The 23614-nt window shown below is 43.5% G+C and overlaps 2 protein-coding genes across 2 annotated transcripts in view; both read right to left on the reverse strand.

The window, feature by feature from the left end:
* Window positions 1-23614, reverse strand: part of LOC124777018 — a 123832-nt gene that overhangs the window by 93648 nt on the left and 6570 nt on the right. The gene's annotated exons all lie outside the window — the stretch shown is intronic.
* Window positions 1-23614, reverse strand: part of LOC124775718 — a 35381-nt gene that overhangs the window by 10255 nt on the left and 1512 nt on the right. The window lies entirely within an intron of this gene.

Genomic DNA, 23614 nt, shown 5'->3' on the forward strand with positions numbered 1-23614 from the left:
CTTTTACAAATCCCTTCAGATCCTGGAACACCATGCTCTTCGCCTCGCCTATCGCATCCATCTCCCCTCCCCCACGTGGATCCTGTACAACCTAATTCCCTTCCCCCACCTCCTTCTTTTCCTCGAACGGATACGGATCCTCTACATCTCCCACAAACTCGATCCTCCTCACCCACTAGTCTCTCCCATCCTTTCCCGCCCCCGTCCGCTGCCGCGCCTTTACTTCCATGTCCCACCTGCTCTCCATCTCTCCACTCTCCACACCCTCTCCCAAGGTGGCTTCCACCAGCTCCCCCTCCCTGATGATGCCCTCCTCCCCTCCATCTACCCCTCCTACCAACTTTGATCCTCCCTCCCTCTTCCTGTGTCTGTTTCCTTTGGGCACCCTCTCTCCCTTCTCTCCCCCTTCCCTCCCTCCTCCCTTTCTCCCCACTCCTCCCCTGGGCTTCCCCTACCCCCATCCGTCTACTCCCCCTCCCCTCTCCTCTGCCATTGGCATCTTTGCTCTTCCCTCTCCGTCCCCCTCACTTTTCTTCCCCTCTTGGCAGGTCCCCGGACTCGCACACGTTACGTGGACATTCGCGCGCCGGAGATCATCGCCATCAGTGTCTCGTGTGTGTGCCGTCGTGTTTTGTGTTCAGTGATCACCGTCACGCTCCATCGTTCCCACGTGTCATCGCAATCATCGATATTTGTACGTCGTGTCAACAGCTTGTGGTGTGATTTCTCGTCGAGTGTGAACGGCTCCATGTTTTTTACCCACCATTCTGTCATTTCTGAGTATTCTTTCTGTCTTTTATCATTGTCTCCTCTAAGGCTGAAGAGCGGCGTAGAATGCTGCTGCCAGCCTACCTGTTGTATGTGCAGGTATAAAGTAACAATAAAGGAAAAAAAAACTCCGCAGGCGGTCAGTCAGTCAGTCTGAGTCGGTGCAGTCTGGGCGAGGAAGTTGGTCAGTCAGAGTGAGGCTAGGTCAGTCTGTCAGTATGAGTCTAGTCAGTTGGTCAGCCGGCTCAGTGTCGGGCAATCAGTGTCTGTCTGTCTATCGGTCTGACGTACGTTAAGAGTCGGTCGGAGTGAGGCTAGGTCAGTCTCGCGTCACCAGTTGCTGGTCTGTCTCTCGTTCGCATTTGTGCGGCAGTTAGTGTCTGTCTGTCGTCCGGAGTGTTAGTATCTGTTAGGCCGCCAGTCTGCTCGAGTTTGTTCAGGCAAAGGGCATTCCAGTGGACTGCGCAGTATAGCGAGGGGTCGTGGCTGCGCGGCCGATACGAGAGCAACAGGAGTCAACCCACGACAGCGGTCTGGCCGGCGCGAGCTGCGACGCCGTGAGTCGGGAGATCAGCGCGTTCCTGCGTCCGTTGAAGCGGCTGGCAGCGGACGGTTCGGGAAAGCGTTTTGGGGGTGCTGCGCCAGGTCTTCTCGAGAAATCGCAGTTTTTTTTTTAAGTTAAGTGATTCGTGATGTGTGGTTTCATTTACTTGTTGAATTCTACTTGTTTTCTTGGTCAGTCTCTCGTCCCCAGCTTGCTCGTCTGTCTCCCGTCCGTATTTGTTAGGCAGTTAGTGTCTGTCTGTCTGTCGGGCGGTCTACCGTACGTTAATAGCTGCCTCTGTCATGTTTGTCGGATTCGGTGTTGACGAATTTATTGCTTAAAGGCCGAATTCTTGAAATATGTTTCTATCTTGGTTATCATCTTGTGAGGCGGTATATATGTAACGTAGAGCATGCTGTACATTTTATGTAAGTCTGCATTTTATGGGTTTTATTTAAATAGTTATTTTAGGTTATCAGTTTGCCACCCTTCCACCGTTAGAGTCCTGTAAAAAATAAAAAACCAATTGCGCTTTCGGTGGTAAATAATTTGAGGATTGTACCATTTCCATTCCTCTTACGGGGTGCATAGTTTACATGTTTGTATGAGTTGTTAAAATTTTTGTTTAAAGTAATCTGGTGTCTTGCAGATTTGCACCAGTGTACTCTTTCAGAGGTTGTTGTGAGCGGTCATGACTACGGCCGTGTTGACAGGGAGTAGGCAAGCTTCTCAGCCCGAAGCTCTTACTGTTAATATTGTTCTTACCTTAAATAAAACTGTAACTTGATATTTCGAGTGTGCTTTCCTGCTTATAATTTTAAACCTGTTTTGTAAAGGCTTTTAGGAACAACATTCCCATTTGTTAAATTGTGATATGATATTTCGAGTGTGCTTTTCTGCTTATAATTTTACATCTGTTTTGAAAAAGCTTTTAGGAATAAATTCACATTTGCTAAAGGTAATTTTCCATCAGTTACTTTCTGGCAACTACTTCCATGCCCACCTAGTGTGATTTAATGTGTAAATGTTCTGGATGAATCGCCAGTAAATAAAGTAAATTCTTTAAGAAAAGATTATGAAAGTAAATTCACGGTTCAAATGTGATTTGCTTGAATTATTGTATAGCATTCCGACAACGCAGCATTGTTTAGGCACCCTATACGAAACCAGTGGGCAGGATCCCACATTAAGTCTGCATGGTATTGATGAAAACAGACTGAGAAGCGTAAAAGATAATCTCTTGACAGGTAAGAGCCCCAGAGATTTCAGGGCATAGTAAAACAATCGCAAGACGTTTCCAAAGGACTTTACAGACATGACTCACAATCATATTTGTTCGTTTCCTATGAACACACTATGCTTCCAGGGAAATCAAGCACGTAGACGCAAATCTTGACATTAAAATGAAGCATTCTTCGTTCAAATAAAAATACAGCTTAGCTCGTTCTGATTTAAATACAGTTATCATTAGAAAATTTCGAAGGAACAGTTCAGTTATCGTTAGTGCAGGCCTCAAACAGATGTTTGCTGAGAGTGTAGACAAATTATTGAAAGACTTAAAAACAGGTACGTCGATGATACTGCAAAAGAATAGCACATGCACAGCTCCCTGTCCATAAACGGAGGAGTGATAAACTATGTAGCAGTTTGCTGAATACTAAAGCGTACTGTACCATGAAAATAGTATCACGAAGGGGGTTGCACAAAAGAGAAGTAATGAAGTATGCGCCGCTTTATTTTGATACATTAATGAGAATGATCATTCTACTGTTGATCAACTCTGCCTGTAGACTGACAACAGCGCCAGGTAGATAAAGAACCATTCTGTGATAAGATTCTTAATATCTGTTACTGTCGGTGGTGTTTTTAAATAAGTAGTCCAATGGCTACCAAGGGTCATTCTTATTTACCCTATGACAGGGATTTTGGTCTATTTAAAAGGAAGATGAGGGACAAACTGTGTTCTCGACAAAACAAGGGACATTTGCGGTTGATTTTCAAACGGAAGATAATTTGGATTTCCAACAGAGATGGCCTCAGGTTTAAAAAAACCACAGCTTTTGAAAAAAATAAGAAAGAAACAAAAAAATAATGTTTTTTACTGTATCAGTATTCCATGAAACATCTTTGAAAAGCCAAGGAAAGGAAAAATCTTAGTATGTGACTTCATTTTGATGGAACTGTGAGGAAAACGTTCCAGCTTACTTTCTGCAAATCAGATTTTGCCAGTCTACCAAGGAATAGCGCGTATGACAAAAAATGGCTAATCCAGGAAAAGATCAATGAGTTGGAAAAGATATTAAATTACATAAAAAATGAACATGCTGGTCTTACAATGAGTTATTACAGTAGCCAATTATAAACAAGAAATGAAAGAAAATTTAAGATCTGCAAGAAAATTACCTTTTACATTTGTAGTTAAATATTATTACAGCTATTATTTTTTAACCCGTAACTGGTACACCTGGGTCCCAGGGACCCGAGCGAAATTTCTTTTTTCCAGCTCCGTGATGTGTGTGGTAGCACTGACTTCCCTCTCCCTGTACTCTCCTAACAATCAACTGGCTACCAGCCCACAACATTGTTGCAGGCGTTTCTTTGTTAGTTTTGTTTCTATAAAGGTGATCGGGTCCCGTGGACCCAGGTGTACCGTTAGTGAAAGTTTTCTTTTCGTGGCATTATTTCCGGTATCTTGGATTTACGGTGTAGTGCTTCAGAAAAATGAGCGAGGAAGATACTACAGATAATCTGAACGAACCATTGGACAGTGATATTGAAGACATAAGTGGAAGCGACAGTGACTATGAAATTAGTGAACATGAAACTGGAAGTGATGAAAGTGATGATGGAGACAGTAACAACGAACAATCTGGAACTAATTATATCTATGGAAGAAACAGATTCAAGTGGTCAACAACACCCAGCATACGTGGAAGAACCTCTCAAACCAACATCATTGCTCCAATTCACTTTCCTGGCATACGTAATGCAGCTAGACAGGTAACAGAAAAGACCCCTCTAGCATTTTGGGAACTACTTTTCAGCAAAGAAATGATTGCAGAGGTAGTACTCAGAACCAATGAAAAGATTATGTCATTGCCACCTGAGTCAAAAAAGAATTCTTTTTCAAATCTAACAGACAGTACTGAAATAAAAGCTGTCATAGGTCTTTGTTATTTGTGGGGAGCCTTCAAGTCAAACAACGAAGATCTGAATGGTTTATATGCTACAAACGGCACTGGTAGACCAATTTTTAGGGCAACTATGCCCTTGAAACGTTTGCTGTTTTTATTACGTTGCCTTCGTTTTGATGATGCAGCAACCCGTGACGCAAGGAAACTCACAGATAAACTGTACCACATCTCTTGGCTCTTCAATTCATTGATAGAAGCTTGTCAAGAAAACTATTCAGTCGGAGAGTACGTCACTGTTGACGAAATGCTTGTAGGATTCCGTGGTAGATGTCCATTTAGGATGTACATTCCATCCAAGCCACGGAAATACGGTATAAAAATATTTATTCTAGCTGATGCCAAAATGCACTACTGTTTGAATGCAGAGATATATTCGGGAAAATCAGCTGTAGCCATCCCGCGCCGTGTCCTCTTACCAACAGCTGTTGTCATGCGGTTGGTTGAACCAATCAAGGGAAGTAACAGAAATGTGACAGGGGACAACTGGTTCTCAAGTGTGGAGTTGGTCAATGAGTTGTCGAACTGTAATTTGACTTATATTGGCACCATGAGAAAGAACAAGGCTGAGCTACCACCAAGCTTTTCAACAGCAAAGGGCAGAAATGTGTCTTCTTCAATCTACGGATACTCTGGTTCTGTAACAATACTTTCACACGTCCCCAAAAAGAACAAGGTTGTCAACCTGATATCGACAATGCACCATGGAGAATGTATGGTGGAAAATAAGCCTGAAATAATCCATGACTACAATAAAACAAAAGGTGGAGTTGACGCACTTGACGAAAAGACGCATAATTACACGACTTCTAGAAGAACAAGGCGGTGGCCTATGGCAGTCTTCTACACTATGCTAGATATAGCAGGTGTAAATGCTTTTGTTTTGTACCATGGGAAAGAAGATACTGATGATGTGACACGCAGAGAATTCCTCATTGAACTAGGTACACAACTCATAAGTGATTGTATGAAAAGAAGATTGGATTCTCCATTTTTGAGAAAAGATATCCGAAATTCCATTTGTGATATTCTAGGCATGACCCCCTCCAAGGCATCAGGAACATCCCAGGTTCACAGTGAAGCTGGTGCTACTAAATCGAAGAGGAAAAGATGCTCAGTGTGCCCATCTAAAAAAGACAGGAAAGCATCCCGGGCGTGTGCCAGATGTCGAACACCATTATGTTTGGAATGTTCCACTGCTTTATGTCCAAACTGTTTCGGTAGTCTGGATGAATGAAATAACTGAAATGGACTGGTGAAGATGCTGTATAATTGAAACCTAATATTTTGTCATAATTTCTGCTATTTTCAAAGATCACATAGTCATTTAGCTGAGAAATGTACTAAAATTTATCCAAAAGTTGTGCCTGCAGAAATTTTTATATTGATTTTGAACTTTTCTTCTGGCTTACTGTTGTGAAGCATAGTACATTTTGTGTTTAAACGTGAAGTTTCAGTTGTCTATCTTACTATTTGTAACTGATGTGCAGGACTTTCCAAAAGTATATTTTTCACATTTCGTATTTTATGCAGTTTATTGTCCTTTTTTGTAACATCTTTAAGGTATGACCATAAATGAGGAATGTGGTTTTAAAACATTAGTAACAAAACATTAATAAAAGTTTCATATTTAAATTTCATTTAAATGTGTTTTTTTTACCAAAATATACTCAAAACTTGGGTGGGTCCCGAGGACCCAGATGTACCTTATGTGTTACAATTTATAGGTGTACCAGTTACGGGTTAATAATAAACCTAGGCATACAGATTGAAACTATTTATTTTGTAACTGTTTGATTTGTTTCAGTTTCAAAAAGGAAAACTAAAGAAGTAGAGAGAAAAAAATGTAGTACTGCTATTTAGCTAATAAAAGTTTTATATATGTATTTTTAATGTAGATCATTACAATAATAAGTAACGTATATAAAACATATTTTTTTCTTAACTTAAACTAACAATTTAGTTTGAGAAAATCTACTGAATTATAATTTTTTCACCTTTTTTTATAAATGACTCCTGACAGCGACTTTCAAGAAATGAAAAATGATCAAATGTTATGACGAAAGTAAAAAAAAAGCTAAACCATTGAGAGTTCTAAGAGTATCTGAAATAATAGTAAACACAGAAATTGTATTTTGTGTAAGATGTTTGCAAAATAAACAATTTCTCTTTGTTTTTCTGACTATTTGGATTTTGTGGCAAGAGGCACTTCAAAAATAAGCGATTCAAATATTCTGCTTTACTGTTACCCCAGAAATGTGACAGATCTGCAAGTTCCTGTGATATAAACAACATAATTCTTAAATTCACATGAATAACCTGTCAACCCACAATAAAAGAAAAAGGGGACAGGCCAACAAAATTAGGTCCCTCACTACTCTGCACAATGAGAGATGTCGGATTAAGGCTGCTGATGTATAGGTGTGGTTCCTCTACAGTGGTGGCAACTGACAAACCAGATTGTAGGTAGTCCACTGATTGCGGTCCTACAGAGGTTCAGGACAGTTGAATGGAGATGGTGGTGAGCACCTGTGACAAACACAAGGCATCATTAAGACAGAATTAAATTAACATTCATTTAGTCCTGAGAGTTTTATAGTGATGCAGTCTCCCCCTCTGGGCGGCCTGTTAGCACCGTGTGTCTGCACTGCAGGACTATACTGAGTGGTGTGCCAGTACCCACCACGGAATCTGTGGTCATAGTCCCTTGTGTTTCCCACTGTCAGTTTCATGGCCTCATGATAGGCTGTGTGGTGGGTGGTGTGTTCCCACAGCCTTACATGATTGTAAACCTCTGCCAAAGCCTCAGCAGTCTCATCGAATGTGGTTGTGCTTAGATTTGACTCCAGAAATCTGCTTATCCCTGATGACAGTTGTCATTGTGGTAAGAAGATGCAAGTCCCAACAGTGACAGAGAGGACAGCCTAAGATGTGGTCTCAGCATACAGAGCCTATAAGGTACTTCATGCACTGTCTAGGAGTGTCGGCACCAGACCACCTGCTCCCAGGTCACACGGCTTGCAGTTGGACAGATTAGTTCTTCATCCATCAGAGATCTATTTGGCCCCCATCATCAGTCATCACCATTGTGACCAGATGAATGGCAGCTCATAGCATTGAAGTTCTTCCCCACAGAAGACTGTCTGCAGACTCCTAGAGGTAGATACCAACCTTGCTGTGACTGGCAACACTGAACGGCGTTCTTGCGTAGTCTTTAATTGTATTTACTCCACACTGCTGAATTAATAGAATATCGTTATACTTGCTTTGTAGTGATCTTGTGATGCTGAATCATCAGGTCTTCCTGACCCTCTGTCTCACAGAGTCTGTGGCAAAGTGCTTCTTGCTTGTTTGTGTCCTGGCCCCTCCAAATGTTTATACTTATTACACAATCATTGCACACCAGACAAGTGGACTACACCTGGACGTCGTTCCAGACAGCTAAGAAACTTTTTACTTCCCTCTAATACTATTTTGTTGCGCAATAATACAATGTCTGAAAGGAAATAACTAGAGTTTATCACGGTGATTCTAATGTTAATGTATCGTCCTGCTGCATTTAACAGTCCTAATGAGGTGTTTGTGTGTGGATTCTAATGTTAATTTATCGTTTGCCACATTTAACAGTCCCAATGTAGTGTTTGTGTGTATATGATTTCTGTCACTACTTTAATTGTGAGGAGCGTTCAGTGTACTTTGAACATTTTTAGACCAAGTGGACAGAAGAACAAAAGCAGGATTGGGTAAAGAAGAGACAACAGGAGAGATAGTAGAGAGGGAATAAATGACCACAAGGGAGGCAGGAAAGATAAAAAGAGCAAGAATTTTTCTAACATTTTCAATAAGCATTTGATGAATTTACAATAGAGATGAATGTTAGTCTTAATCAACAATTAATTACAACAGATAATCAAGTAACATTTAATGCTTGCATTGCAAAAATAATTGTGAAAGAATGGGAGGTCCAGCATGAGATTAGGAACGTACAAAAGAAATCAAAAAGATTTAAAAACCAAAGTGAAACTATTGGATAAGAGTATTTAGATCTATAAGTAAATGAAAATATTGATGAAGTGCAAACTTGTGTAATTAATGAAAAGTACGGATGCGTGACATGTCTGTGAACAATGCTAGTGCCAGAAGAAATGAATATTGTCACAGTGTGAAAAAACAGGGAGGTAGTGTAATTAACAGTATTGATACCACCATACAGCAACTGGGAAAGTGATGATAGAGTACTGGGGAAACTTAAACGTCCTCGAGCAGATACCGCTATCAATAAGAGAGGGTGTGTTCCGTGAATTCGAGTAGAAGTCGTGACTGGTGGGAGGAGTTTCACTTTGAAACGGACAAAGATATGACAGAAATTTCCTACTTTTGATCCCCAAGGTAAGAGTCTACTAGTTTTGTTGTGAGCGCTTTTCAATGTTCTTTAGCCACTTCATGGTGTTGTGGAAGGAAAATCCAATTTTAACTGACCATTTAGAAAGGAGTACATGTTAATGGAGTCATTAAATGTGGAGCGATTTCAAAGAGGTGTTCAAAGTAAAATTGTGGTCATCTGGGACCCAGCAGTGTTAAATGCTACAGCTACTAGGACTTTAAATTTATGACGAATAGTATGGAGGATACAGAGTGGATTGTGCAACAGATCAAAAGCTTCGACAGTATTTTCGTCATGTTAATTTTGTCACCATACCTTGTTGATTCAGCACCTGGGTGTATACGGGGTTTCGCAAAAATACACGATGGCAATATTTCAAGGAGAGTTCAGCACATGTAGCAGATAAAAAACATTCATATTAACATGTGTCACGAAATGGGTATTTATTGATATATCAGACAAGGAGGTTGGTTACCAAGGACACGAGAACCTCTACTTTATTTTCACAATGATGCACCTATCTCACAACTTTGTATTCTAAATTCCCGCCCTCTGCAACTATGTATGTTCCTGCACTTCGTCACACAGAGGCATGAGCACTCTCAAAAAGTCCTGAGGTTTTACATATTGCTTGACTTCCTGCTTGAATTCTTGCAAGAGCTGATGCTTTATCCTCCAAAGGTGTGGCGTACACTAACACCTTTAATTGGTCCCACAGGGAAAAGTCCAGTGGGTTCAAGTCATGTGAGTGGCGGTCAAGCATTTGGTACACATCCACCATCCATTGTTAACATATCGGAGAACCAGAACACTAAAATGGGCAGAGGTACCATTGTGCATGAAGTACATCTCTTGCCAGAGGTGCGCAAGATCTCCAGTATAAGATTCAAACTCCTGCGAAGGAATTGTCTGTACTTCCGCCCATTCAGATGATAAGGAAGAACGTAGGATCCTATCAAGTGGTCCTTGATATTCCCATCCCATGAGTTGACGGAAAATCTTCACTGACAGGTCATTTCAAAAGTTGCGTGTGGATTGTGGTAACCACTGATGCTGATTATGGAACTTCTGAATACCATCACGCGTGAATCTTGCCACAATCATTAATAACAACACTGTTGGAAAAACAGGCCTCTTGCCAAACTGTTCGATAAACCATCGAGGAAGTAGGTCTTGCAGAGCAATCCTCTGCAGGTTATACAGATACAGCTGATTCATGCAGATGTCACCAAGATATCCATCTGATGATCTAAGTGCCGAGTGCTTACGTGTGGATTCTATTCTGCAGCATTAACAATAGCGTCCTCAGTTGCAGACATGGTGCATCCTCATCATTCTCTCGTTCCAGGTAAAGGTGTGAAACTACCATGTTGATGCTCATGTAAGTGGCAGTGACTTCTTGGAATGTAATCTTGTCTGGACACCATGCTCTGGATATCGTTTGTGGTATCCCGACGAGCTTATCCAGCATTGCCATTCGTCAACCCATACATGAAATGTATGGATGCACGCTTAGCATTTGAATACACCACTGTCTAAAACAATATGTGTAGGAGAATAAGCTCTCACAGTACAACATTACAGCAGCATATAACCTGCACCTGGGGAAATCCACCTTACTACAGTGGCAGTGGTGTATGTGCTAACAGGGTTGTACCTTGTTGTCCAGCAGAGATGTCTGTAGGGCCTGCCACCAAGTATAGTAATTCCAGCCCGGCCACGGTCTGTAGAGACTCTTGTCACACCACAGAATCACCACACAGTACTGTGGGACCACTAGATCGAATTCGTAGGAAGCACTAGTAATGTGCGTGGTAGCCAGTGTCCATGTCCAGTATCTCAATAAGTGTCCATTTCCAGACCCATGTTCACACAACGTTTTTTTTTATCTCCTGCGTGTGCTGGGCCTTGCACTCAAACACTACCGTGTATTTTTGGAGCACTCTATATTGTTAAAGAAAAAGTGTTTATGGCGTGTCACTATAAATGTTTGTTTACATGCTGATGTTCAAATGTGTGTCGTAGAGAGGCATTGAAAAATTGTGAATCAGTTACCTACAATGCAAAAGCAGATTAAGGGCAGATATTACCACATGCAGCAGCCGGCCTCTAGAAGATGAAGTGGTAGCAATCCTTAATAAAAAGAAGTAGTGGTACTGTTATACATCCGTTTGCTTTTACGGTTTCAAAAAAGGTACAACATGAGTCTTATAGGCAGTTTCAGTTGTGATTGGGCTTTGAGCAGCTGTGATTGAGCTCTGGATACTCACAGTGTAAGTGTAGGTACTGACTACATATTCGAAATTTTGTAGCATTTGTCAGTATTTTTTATACGAGCTATAATAGATATAGAAACCCTACTTATTGGTGAGACATGGCAATTTGTCTCGAACTTGGATATTCCGATTATCGTAAGCAGTCGATTTAACAATTTTTTAAATGCCAGATGGGGACACGAAACCGGAATCTCTTGCTCACATCTTTTTTTTTTTTTTCGGTGGAATCTTCCTGACGCCCAAGGTGAGGTGCGGGCAAAGTGAACAGGGATTCCATCCTAAAGCCTGGCCACCATGTCCCGCTCCCTCCCACAGCAACCACAGTAACCAAGGAAAGCGTAGCAAACGCGGAGTGGAGGTATAAAGCGCATCGATGAGAAAAGTTTCTTTTTATTTTTTCATTTTTTTCAAATTTATGTTACACCACCGAGCGTAGCAGGAAACCGACGTCACAAGGATGGAGGGCCAATTCGCCACACTCGAGAACATTTCGATGAGCAGAGAACAAGTGATACTAAAGTGGCAAATGAATGTATCAACTCCTCATTGCAGTAACAGTCCAATTCTGAGATGAGTTAAAAAAGACTCTACAAAGAAAAGTAGAGGAAAATTGTCTGTATTTGGGACTGCGGCCAGGTACATAACACCTGTCATTAAGGAGGAGCCAAATATCAAGTATTGAGTGGTACTTCAGGTAGGTAAATAAATTAGTGATATCAGTGTGAAGGGAAGTAGAAATTAGAAATTAAATGAAAAGCTTAGTTTAGTTTAGAAGAATTACACACTGGCAAACAGCGGGCAGACCAGAAGAGGCAATGACCGTGAAGTCAGCACGTCTAGGAGAAGCCATCGCCCTCCCCACATAAGCGGAAGCTGTCAATTCAGCCGTCAGGGCATCGCCCGACCGGCTCACGTGTTTCTCAGTTGTCACATGTGATCAAAAGCCCTCGCTTACATTCCAAGAGCTGTCGATTCAGCCGTCAGGGCATCACCCGACCGGCTCACGTGTTTCTCAAATGTCACATTTGCTCAAAGGCCCTCGCCTACATTCCAAGAGCCAATGACCGACGTTAAGAAGATTCTTCGAGAAGCTTTTTAACGTGACAGAAGAGGCAATGATCGTGAAGTCGTTCACCTCCAGTGAACTGAAGTGAATAAATATGCGAGACGCAGTGGGCCTGACAGTAGTAGTTTTCAGTTCAGTTTCAGAGCTGAAGACCGTCATGCAGGAAGAGACTACATGGTACACAGAAGCAGCAAGTCCGCCGCTGTAATGGAATAGCAAGCAGCAGCCTCGCCCCCAGAAGACAGAAGCTAGAAGGTATTTGAAGACTGATTTTTACGTACCTGGGTGACTCGTGAGGACGGGAAGGAGACGACCTCACATCAGCAGTCACCTGTGAGCTGGTGATGAAGATCTCACAGCCGAAGACTGAAAGCTGGAGTCCGTTGTTCGAGTCCGGGACGCTGGCCTTCCCCCGCCGCGCCGCTCCGCTGGCCGACGCACAACACTGTCACACGCGGCCTCATAGAGAAGAGAAACACTGCGACGCCACATCCGAGGTATCACCATCCGATTCACGACTTCGTTCTCAATAATTAAACGGGCCACAGCACGATGCGCGTCTCCAGTCAACTGGGCGAAACGGCGACACGAGATACACACCGCCAGGTGTAATCAGACGCCGCCGCTCACGCAGCATGAAGGCTTCGCACACGACACAGCTGCCGCTCTCCCAGCCAGAACAATCCAGTAAGGAAACCGCTGTACAAATCTTCAATAAAAGTTATCTTATTTAAAAATGCTGTTTCATTCTACCTCATACCCGAGCCAAGGAAGAAACCATCCTGCCCACATGTTGTTAAGAGAGAAAAAGTTTATTTAGTGTTTTTCGCCTTGACATAATGCTTTAGAATCAAAACAAGAAGTGAAGTGTGTGTCCGTAAATCCACCTTCTAGAGATTGTCCTATTTGAGGGAAGTATCCCTAGTCGGGAAAGAGGAGCAGGTGAGGAGGTATCTGATGCGGAGTCATATGGGTAAAGATAAGAAGCGCACACTGATTGCCAGAGAGCACGTGGGGATGCTTCCCCTCAACTACATTTGGTAACCTGTTCTGCTGAAGAATGCCATAGATTGCTTTCGTAGACATCAAGCGCGTTGACAGTATCGCAGTATGAACATAGCTCAGTTCGAGGAAAAAATGGCGGAAGTGAAAGAAGGGTGGCGGGACGTCCGAAAGCTGGATAGGGACTGAGAGAGAGCAAGGTGCAAGGGTCTCCAGCAACTGGCTGGTAAGGTACGAGGGACAAGGACGCCACAGCAGCGGTTGATACAGGCCGAAACCTCCACTACGCTGCGGAAGGATGAGGATCTTGTACCTTATTTTGAACTACAAGCCGTGGCAAACGCATGAACTCTATGCCACTAGCATGTGGAGGGTCATGGATGGCGGAATGGAGATTGTGTGTGACACATGGGCAATACGTGATGCCAAATATACATTTACATATTGTATCCGTTGTAGAAGATCAAGGGCTCGTAAACAATTGCCCAGGAACCCAGCTTATGGTTGGGAGAGTAGGCGCGCGCAGTTGAGGGTAATCGTGAGCTGCAGATCACTCGCGAAATCGAATCCTAAGCATCAGATGATAGCAGCTATAGGCAATGGAGCAGTTCTGTCGTCAGGAAGCACCACTGCTAAAGCCACAGTGCTCGGTTTGTAGACGTTAAGGCAGCTACCAGAAGCTTCGCGGTAGGCTGTAATCCACGCTAATGACTTTCCCTGATCTCAACACCGCTAAGAAGAAAGAGGTCGAGATCGTCTGCATAATCAGTGCAGCAAAATACGTGGCCACTGAGAGACAGACAGGCGTTGACAGAGGCCACAGTTACGTGGCGAAAACTCACAAGGGTGCACAGAGCGAGCTGATTTGACAAACCAGACGACGGATTAAGAAGGGAGGAGAGAGACGGCGCCTTGAATGACACACATTACGACGTCGACGGTAGTATCAGCTTTTCCCACATTCTGGTGCACCCCATCCAGGTATCGACGATGAACCCAATAAAACTCCTGGCTGAATTCAAGAGCAGCCGAAAATCAAAGCACATGATGTTTGTGAGCAAGAGTGATTATATCTCAATACTGACAGAGGGCAATGTAGATGTTATTGATCAGAGGAAACCACTTACCAGGCCGTCCGTTCAAGCTGTGCAGCCAACAGTCAGGTGAAGATCTTCATGTCGTTGTTGAGCAACGTCAAGGGACGATAATGGAATGTCTGTAACGTACTTGAAGTCTTGTGGATGGGAATCAGGAGACTGTCGAGGAAACTTTTTGGGATCTGCATGATAGGCGACTTAAGGTCCTGACAAATTTCCGTCCACACTGGTGCCAGCAGAGGACAAAATGTCCGATACAACTCCAGTGCTAACTTTATATGTATACACAGCTTGACCATAGGACCTTCAAGGTGATATCGAGAGAGGACAGTGATCTATGCCTTGGCGTGATTCTCCATCACCTGATGCTCTGACGAATACGGCATCATAGTATATTCCCATGGAATGGTGAAGTACAAGTGCTAGGTTCATTGCCACCACGCCGGGGGCTACCTTTCAGAAGTACAGAGCCCACACTGTGAAAGGACAGACTGATATGCATGGCAGCGTCAACAGCAGGCTGTCCATCTGGTCTTGTCGAGCTGCCAGCATTCGAGTGAAATAAGATGGTTCATGTTCAGTTCCTAAGGTCCCTGGTCGCGTCACACCCTTTGGCGTCAGAGATTGATGACACAGATAAAGGCGTCATGGTCAGAGAATGCAACAGGCCAGAATTCAGCAGCCTGCACCCCACCGAAAATATCGTTGGCGATGCAAACACGATCGAGGCTACTGGAAGAACGGCTAGTGAATTGCATAAACCACAGACGATCACCGTGGGCATGCTCTCAAGAGTCCACAAGGTCGAAGTGTTGGATAATTGCAGCTAGTGCTACGCACAGTTAGTGACATGAAAGTTGGTCTTTGGGCGCCAGGGTGGTGATGAAGTGGCCACCTCGGAGCAGAAAGTGAAACATTCGCACCAGAGACCTGAACAAGATAGCACATAGATGCCGATGATCCTGGGAGCCATACCTCTAGCATCCAGAAGATAGGCAACTGCATCAACGACGATACCATCACGTAAGGTAATCGCTACCCCACAACCAGTTGGGGAAGCGTGGGAGATGTGTGCTGTAAAGCCATGAGAACACCTCAAAGTTCAACATGCACCTCCTGAAGGAGGGCAACGTCAATGTCTGTATTAGGCAGCATTTCAGGCAGTAATACCAGTTTATAGTACGTTCAAGTGGTATTGACATTGACCATAGTTATGTGATGATTAAAAATCTCCCATTGCCAGGAGGATGGGTTATATAAACATAGAGGAAGCATAGGGCTCCTTGATAGGCTCCTGTGGAATGGCATATAACTGTAACAAAGAGAGAGTGGACCCCTCAAATGGGGTTCCATCTCTCTGCACACCTTCAGAACTCCAACCCTCAGTATCAATGTCGTCCACCCAGGAGATAGACGTCTCACTGGACCATTTCAATGGAACACTATCAGAGGTGCGCCCACAGATAGCGTCAAACACAGTAAGAGGGGAAACACCATCAGAAGGAGGCAGGGAAAGGTCGTGTTTGTAGGTGGATGCTGACCAGAGATGGAGTGAGGGAGAGACATCACGCCCTCTCGTGACAAGGCATTGGAGGACAGTGCATCATCAGTATAAGGATCGTCATCCTGTGCACACATCGAACGGAGCCAGTAATCACAAGTGGTGTGGAGCTGTCTCTTCCGGCGACTGTTTCTTCTTAACATGTTCTTCTGTGTCGGAAAGTGGACGGCTGTCTTTCGACATGTGACCAGATGGCAGAGAAGTGGAGGTCGGTACAGCTCTATGATTAATAACCATGGGGTCGGGACGGATGTATGGCACCTCTGACGGCCATCCTCCATTGGTACTGCCTCTGGCGGCAGTGTAAGAGAGATAGGTAAAACGTTCATCGAGGCAACGAGAGTAGATGACGCTGGTGCCGACTGATTCAGAGGGGCCACAGTGGACAGCCCCACCATGGATGTTTAAGATAGAGCTACCACAGTGGGTGTCGCTCGGAGAGCGACGTCTACAATTAGCGTCTGAACCAGTCTACGTCGAAGACGTTCAGAACCAACATGACCTACCTTACCACAACTTGAACAACTGCACAGCTGGCCATCATAAGTGATGATAGCCGTGCAGCTGGCAATAACCAGGTAATAATGCACATATTTCCTAAGTTCAGTTTTTATCTGATGAACGCCATTGAACACATGGTAGATTCCTAACGTCTTCCATGTTTCAGCAACGTGACTGACAACGTTACCATAAAGTTTAAAGGCTGTCAACACAACGTCCCACGGCACCTCAAACGCAAATCTATCTACATTGCCCTTTAGTATTACACACTACTGTGCTATTAGGCACCATCAAAAGTAAAATGCCAGCAGCAAATACGTATTGCCAAATACATAAAACACTTTCTTGAACATCTTAAGTCAACGGGTACGTAACACTCTCCGAAGCTCAATTATGAATTAAAGGCAACTGCCCTCACTGATAGCAGATTATACTATCAGGTAAGGTATATATTCCAACTCTTAACTATGATAGCGCCCAGCGTAAAATCTTTGGAAGTTTGTATATCAGATTCCAGGAAATAATATTTAAAAAGAATAGTAATATAGAGAATGGTTCTTTGGTCGTGTCAAGACCGGCCGGAGTGGCCGTGCGGTTCTAGGCGCTACAGTCTGGAGCCGAGCGACCGCTACGGTCGCAGGTTCGAATGCTGCCTCGGGCATGGATGTGTGTGATGTCCTTAGGTTAGTTAGGTTTAAGTAGTTCTAAGTTCTAGGCGACTGATGATCTCAGAAGTTAAGTCGCATAGTGCTCAGAGCCATTTGAACCATTTTTTGGTCGTGTCAAAACATCTTTAGCAGCATTGTTTGGGAAGCATAACGGAGAGCATGAATATATTACATTTCGAATAAAAATGGTGGTCGTTGTCAAATATTGAGATTTTTTTTGCTATTTTGCACGTCAAGAGTAGGGTACGTGAATATGTAAATCGAAGACAAAGATGTGGAAGGGGCACTTCTTGGTCCATTTTAACGACGTCGTCGTTGAGAAGCAGCCACCAACACAATCCATTTAGTGATCGTTGATGGCTAATGTTTCCTGTTGGTTATTGTGTACAGTTGTTACGCAACAAGGAACAAAGGTGCATTATTGTTTTTTCTAATTTGTTTATTTCCTAGGTTATCACATATAAACATTCAAAGATTTTACCGTAAATGGCATAGCTATTGGACGGGATGTATACGTGACATGATATGTTTGGTTGGTGAGGGTAAGTTGGTGAGGGTAACTGCCTTTAGCTAGCAACTGAGAACCCTGAGAGTGTTTTGCGCCGATATGAAATGTTCAAATACGTTTGACAGTGCTGCTGGCTTTCTAGTTTTGAAAGTGTCTAATGATTTAGTAACTTCAAGGTATGAAATACTACAGGGCAATGTAGATACTTTATATGGTTGTTATTACGGTACGTGTAGTATTGCTATGATATGTCTTTCCTTCTCTTATAGCTTCTGATGATCGGATAATGTAGTCCCGAAACACGTTATACTAAATAAATCACGTAATCGACAACTCGTGTGTAATATTGTCAGTACTGATTCAGGATACAATTGTAAGATGGTTTCACGACAGATAAATGGTAATCTCGTGACTGGAATATAGAATACGTTTGGATGGTTGTATTCTCAGTTGAGAAACTGTATGCCAATGTTATACAGCAAATGTGACCAAGAAACAAGCGAGGGGCAGTAACGTATCTTGAACTGAGACATTCTTTGATACGTTTTAGATTTTCACTGTAGATGAACAAGTTTTTATTTAAGATAGTTGCTTTAACTCTCAGTGGCCATTATAAGGGTTTTGCGACTTTATTTTATAGGAATCATGCGGAACACTCAGATCGCAAGTGACTATTGCTATTGGATATTGATAATGCTGCTAGTAATCAAAACGTACAGTGATACAGCATTTTCTTCATGATTCGTATTATCTTTCTGTGGTTTTAACTTTACCATATGGATAGCAAAAATTGCAGGTCGAGTATGAGCGGATGCTTTACCACACTCTGTATGCCGTGATCCTCTGCAAGATAACTCTCAAACTGACTAGGCAAAAAACAACAGAATTTAACTCACTTTGTCAGTTCAATACATGAGCGTTGTCACAGTCTCTCTGTAATCTTCTGGTTCTGCCAAAATAGCTTGTAGTGTCACAGCCAGACACCACACTTGCTAGGTGGTAGCCTTTAAATCGGCCGCGGTCCGTTAGTATACGTCGGACCCGCGTGTCGCCATTATCAGTGACTGCAAACCGAGCGCCGCCACACGGCAGGTCTAGTCTAGAGAGACTCCCTAGCACTCGCCCCAGTTGTACTTCCGACTTTGCTAGCGATGGTTCACTGCCTACATACGTTCTCATTGATTAATGGATTAAAGTTAAGTATCAAACTAATTACGTCCGCTTTCTTAATTCTAATTCCTTGTCATCTTCCAGACTTCACGTCAGCATAATTCTTCCCTCCTCACGCCAGCCTGCGTGAGCTAAAACGCGTGCATTTCGGCCTCCTCTAGTAACACGGTGTTGGCTCTTCTGCCAACACAACATAGCTGACAAATGAGCGATATTCATTATAAAGCAAACCAAGAGTCATGCAGTGTTGTTAGCCAGGAGACTCTGAGGTTTAAGTTCAGTAATAATGTCGGAAAAGGTTTTCTTACTCCATGTACTATGTCCCTTTCTCTTACGGCGTGTTAAGGGTTGTGGTGTAATTGTATGTGTGGAACATAGGTGAGTGTAACAGAGGTGTATGAAGTGTGGTCTCATGTTTATGTTGTGTAATGGTGAGAAAAAGGAGAGGAGAAACCCAATGCTGGCACAAACTCGTACAGCATCAAGGAGACGACCGAGCTTAACGCCCTCAGTGAGCGGAAGGAGTACGATCAACTTTGTCGCTCGCCCTCGCTGCACGAAACACTGCGGAGGGGTTTCTAATTTAATCCACGACACTAGCGCATAGTCTGGCGATCAGCAGCGTATGGCTTCTCTCTTGAAAGCCTTTTTTGTCGGCCAGAAACGGACGACAAAAATTTCCTCCTACAGCAGGACTCGAACAATCCATCTCCAAGTCGAGCGCCACCGCATGGGCGTACATCAACTACCTCGACAACGTAGGCAGGTCTTTCTTAGAAACATGAGCTTAATTTGAAAATTTGATTTGCACGTATTTCCTAAATGAAAAATAAAATACAGTTTGCTGGACAGCTGTCGGAAGTAAGATACAAGATCATTGAAAAAGAACATACGTACTTCAACAACATGTATTTATCAATGTGTAAGATTTAGAACTATGAATTTTGGGACACATACTTACGAATCTCTTTAAGTTTAGATTACAGATGTTAAATATGTCCTCCATCAGCGACACGAACAACACCACGTCGATACTCGAATTCCTCCCATAATGGGGTAAGCATGTCCATTGTCACTGATGTTATGGCAGTACGCATCTGGTTCTGCAACCCTTCATAACCAGCCGAGGTTTCAGAACACGCGAAATTGTAGTTGTAGACAGTTGTAGCTCCCGACTGGCAAGAGAAGTGCGCTTTATAGGATTACGCTGGGAAGCGGTTGCAAGTCATGCAACATTTTCGTCGGAAACATGAAGGCGGCCAGGACTCTTTCCTATACAGAATACGATTGTATTCTCAGTCGAGAAACTGTATGCCAATGTTATATATCAACTGTGACCAAGAAACAAGCGAGGGGCAATAACGTACCTTGATTTGAGACATTCTTTGGTAAGTTTTAGATTTTCATTGTAGATGAACAAGTTTTTATTTAAGATAGCTGCTTTGACTCTCAGTGGCCATTGTGAGGGTTTTGTGACTTTTTTTAGAGGTCTAAAAACAGTCGATACCATCTGCGAGTGTTGAATCTATTCGGATGATGAGCTTGCTACCACAGGCTGAAATATCTTTGCACTATAACCACGGAATTACACTTGACACATTCGAGAACACAAAATGATTTCTGCTGTGGAGCAGCCTTTTCGCAACATATGACTCTGATATGAAACTTCCTGGCAGATTAAAACTGTATGCCGGACCGATACTCGAACTGGGGATATTTGCCTTTCGCGGGCATGTGTTCTACCATCTGAGCTACACTTGCTAGACTCGCGCGCAGTCCTCACAGCTTTCACAAGTTTCATATCAGCGCATATTCCGGTGCAGAGTGAATATCTCATTCTGGAAACATCCCCCAGGCTGTGGCTAAGCCATGTCTCCGCAATATCCTTTCTTTCAGGAGTGCTAGTTCTGCAGTTCGCAGGAAAGCTTCTGTAAAGTTGGAAGGTAGGAGACGAGATACTGGCAGAAGTAAAGCTCTGAGGACGGGCCGTGAGTCGCGCCCGGGTAGCTCAGATGGTAGAGCACTTGCCCGAGAAAGGCAAAAGTCCCGCGTTGGAGTCTCGGTCTGGCACACAGTTTTAATCTGCCAGGAAGTTTCATATCAGCGTACACTCCGCTGCGGAGCGAAAATCTCATTCTACGAGTTTGTTGCTCAAATAACTGAGCCGTGGCACAGCGATAGATAGTTTTGACAATACAGAACTATGTAATGCGTATATTCTTTTTGAAAGAGCCTGAACATTTATTTTTTATGATACTGAATACCTGCAATAGACGGTACATAGATGACGTCTAAGAATATGAGCTATCTGCCAGACTACCTGTTAATAATTTTGAATAATTAAGTACTTGGTTCATAAACCAGCAAATGGTACGCTATCTGATCAAAAGTGTCTGGATACCTATATGTAACGCAGAATTGGCCACTCGATAACGTCACGAGACACCAGACCGCTAGCATAAAAGGAAGCGGGGAGTACTGTGTTGTCAGCAGAGAAGCTCTGACAGCAATTGGTCAGGAGAACACAATGACTTCGAACTAGGCTAGTCACTGGATGTCACCTGAGTAAAAAATCCATTTGGACATTTCAACTCTTCTTAAGCTATCCACAACGGCCTTGCCGCAGTGGCTACACCGGTTCCCGTGAGATCACCAAAGTTAAGCGCTGTCGGGCGTGGTCAGCACTTGGGTGGGTGACCATCCAGGCCGCCATGCGCTGTTGCCATTTTTCGGGGTGCACTCAGCCTCGTGATGCCAATTGAGGAGCTACTCGACCGAATAGTAGCGGCTTCGGTCAAGAATGCCATCTTACGACCGGGATAGCGGTGTGCTGACCACCGCCCCTCCTATTCGCATCCTCCACCGAGGATGACACGGCGGCCGGATGGTCCAGGTAGGCCACTCGTGGCCTGAAGACAGAGTGCTTTTTAAAGCTGTCCACGTCGACTGTTGGTGATGTGGCTCTGAAGGCGTAACTTGAAGGAACAGCCACAGCTAAACCAAGGGCAGACAGAACTCATGTGCTGACGTATACGGACCGTCGACGATTGCGGAGAGTGGTTGTAAAAAATCGCATGAAATCAGCGGAAGGAATCACTCTTGAGTTCCAAAGTGCTACCAGCAGCTCAGCTAGCAGAATGACTGTGCATAGGGAATTAAAAACAATATAGGCCACACAGTTTAGATCAGCGCTTGAGGCAGTGTAAACAGCGATGCAACTGGACAGTGGATGACTGGTAACTAGCGGTTTGGAGTGACGAGTTACGCTGTGCCCGGGGTCAGGGATTTTCTCTGCCTCGTGATGGCTGGGTGTTGTGTGCTGTCCTTAGGTTAGTTAGGTTTAAGTAGTTCTAAGTTCTAGGGGACTGATGACCATAGATGTTAAGTTCCATAGTGCTCAGAGCCACTTTAGTTACGCTGTACTCTGTACGCTGCGGCTGTCCGATGGAAGAGTTGTTAGGGTTCCGCGAATGCTTGGAGAAAGTTGCTTGTCATCATATGCTAACAATGAAATATGGATGAGGTGGTGGTAAGGTGTGAGAGCGTTTTTCGTGGTTGGTGTGTGGTTGCTTAAGAAAACGCTAATTGCGGAAGGATGAAAATCTTTCAGTTGTGTACAGTGGAGGAACACTTCAGAGACGATGATTGTATCAGAACGACAATGTACTCTCTCATAAAGCAGCATCTGTGGGGTGAGACGGTACAAACCCCCGTTACTAGATGAATATTTCTAGTATGCAAGGATTTCTTCGTGGAGAGCGAGCGCGCTACATGGCGCACGATTCGCGGAAGCGCGTGGCGCGCCCCCGCGAGATTTGCAACGGTCGGTGGGATGGTCTCCGGCCCGGGCGGCCACATGGCCCGTAGCTTGGGGCATTGTTTGGTTTTTCGAGCATTACACGAAAACTATTGGATTGTAGTCAGCAATATGCACCTTCTGAAAGATCGATCTTTCTTTCAAGTCATGAGACGCAAAAGCTATAGTAACCTCAAAATAGGTTAATATCATGAATACTGAAAGATTAATAAAAATAGTAAAAAACAACTTACAGGGACGAGCGAACACTCATTAAAAACTTCTCGTCATAGCAGATCGAGTGCCGTAGTCATATGTTAAGATTCATAAATAATTAAGTCCGTAAAGAGCAATAAACAAACTTTGAGGGAAAATTGTTTATAAAATTCAGTAGAATATTCATGACGTAAAGAACGGCACAATATAATATTTTGGCCGGCATCACACGTATTTTAAACTAGTTAAGTTATACTATACACTTAACTTGCAAAAGTTTTCGTTGTTTGCAAATTATTATTAACATTTAGCGCCCATAATTAATTAATTATTATAGATATGAAGATTTTGTGCAGCGCAATGTGTAGATCGCTGTAGCTTACGTCTGAAAACGGTGCTATATGTTAAAACCTTTACGGCACAGATGTCAACAAACAAATTTGCACTAAGTGGCGAAATTTTTTAGCGCGGTTCCGATGGTGAACTTATTTCTGTTGAGGGATGTATGTGTCAAAATTTGTAATCTTAACTGGTGAGACTGGCACTTAAATAACCATGGGGTTGGACATCCGAGCCCATATAAGTGAGCGGCCATCTTGCCCAGGGGTCGGTCGCTGGTCAGTCGTTTCGGAGGGTGGCCCATGTGGTCGTTTAAGAAAGAATTTTTCGCGCCGATTTGTTTCGACGAGGAGTATTGTTTAATAGTGCACGTGTGCAAGCATATATTTGGTGAACTGGAAGTGCTACGATTATTTGTGTGAGTACGATTTACGAGGTATACATCGTCGTAAGTGAACATGTGGCGAACTGTGATTTCACTTCAAAACTGTTAGAACAAAGAGGACAGTGGGATTTGTGGTTCTGTT

The sequence above is a fragment of the Schistocerca piceifrons genome, chromosome 2 (assembly GCF_021461385.2).
Source record: "Schistocerca piceifrons isolate TAMUIC-IGC-003096 chromosome 2, iqSchPice1.1, whole genome shotgun sequence".
Classification (NCBI taxonomy): Eukaryota; Metazoa; Arthropoda; class Insecta; order Orthoptera; family Acrididae; genus Schistocerca; species Schistocerca piceifrons.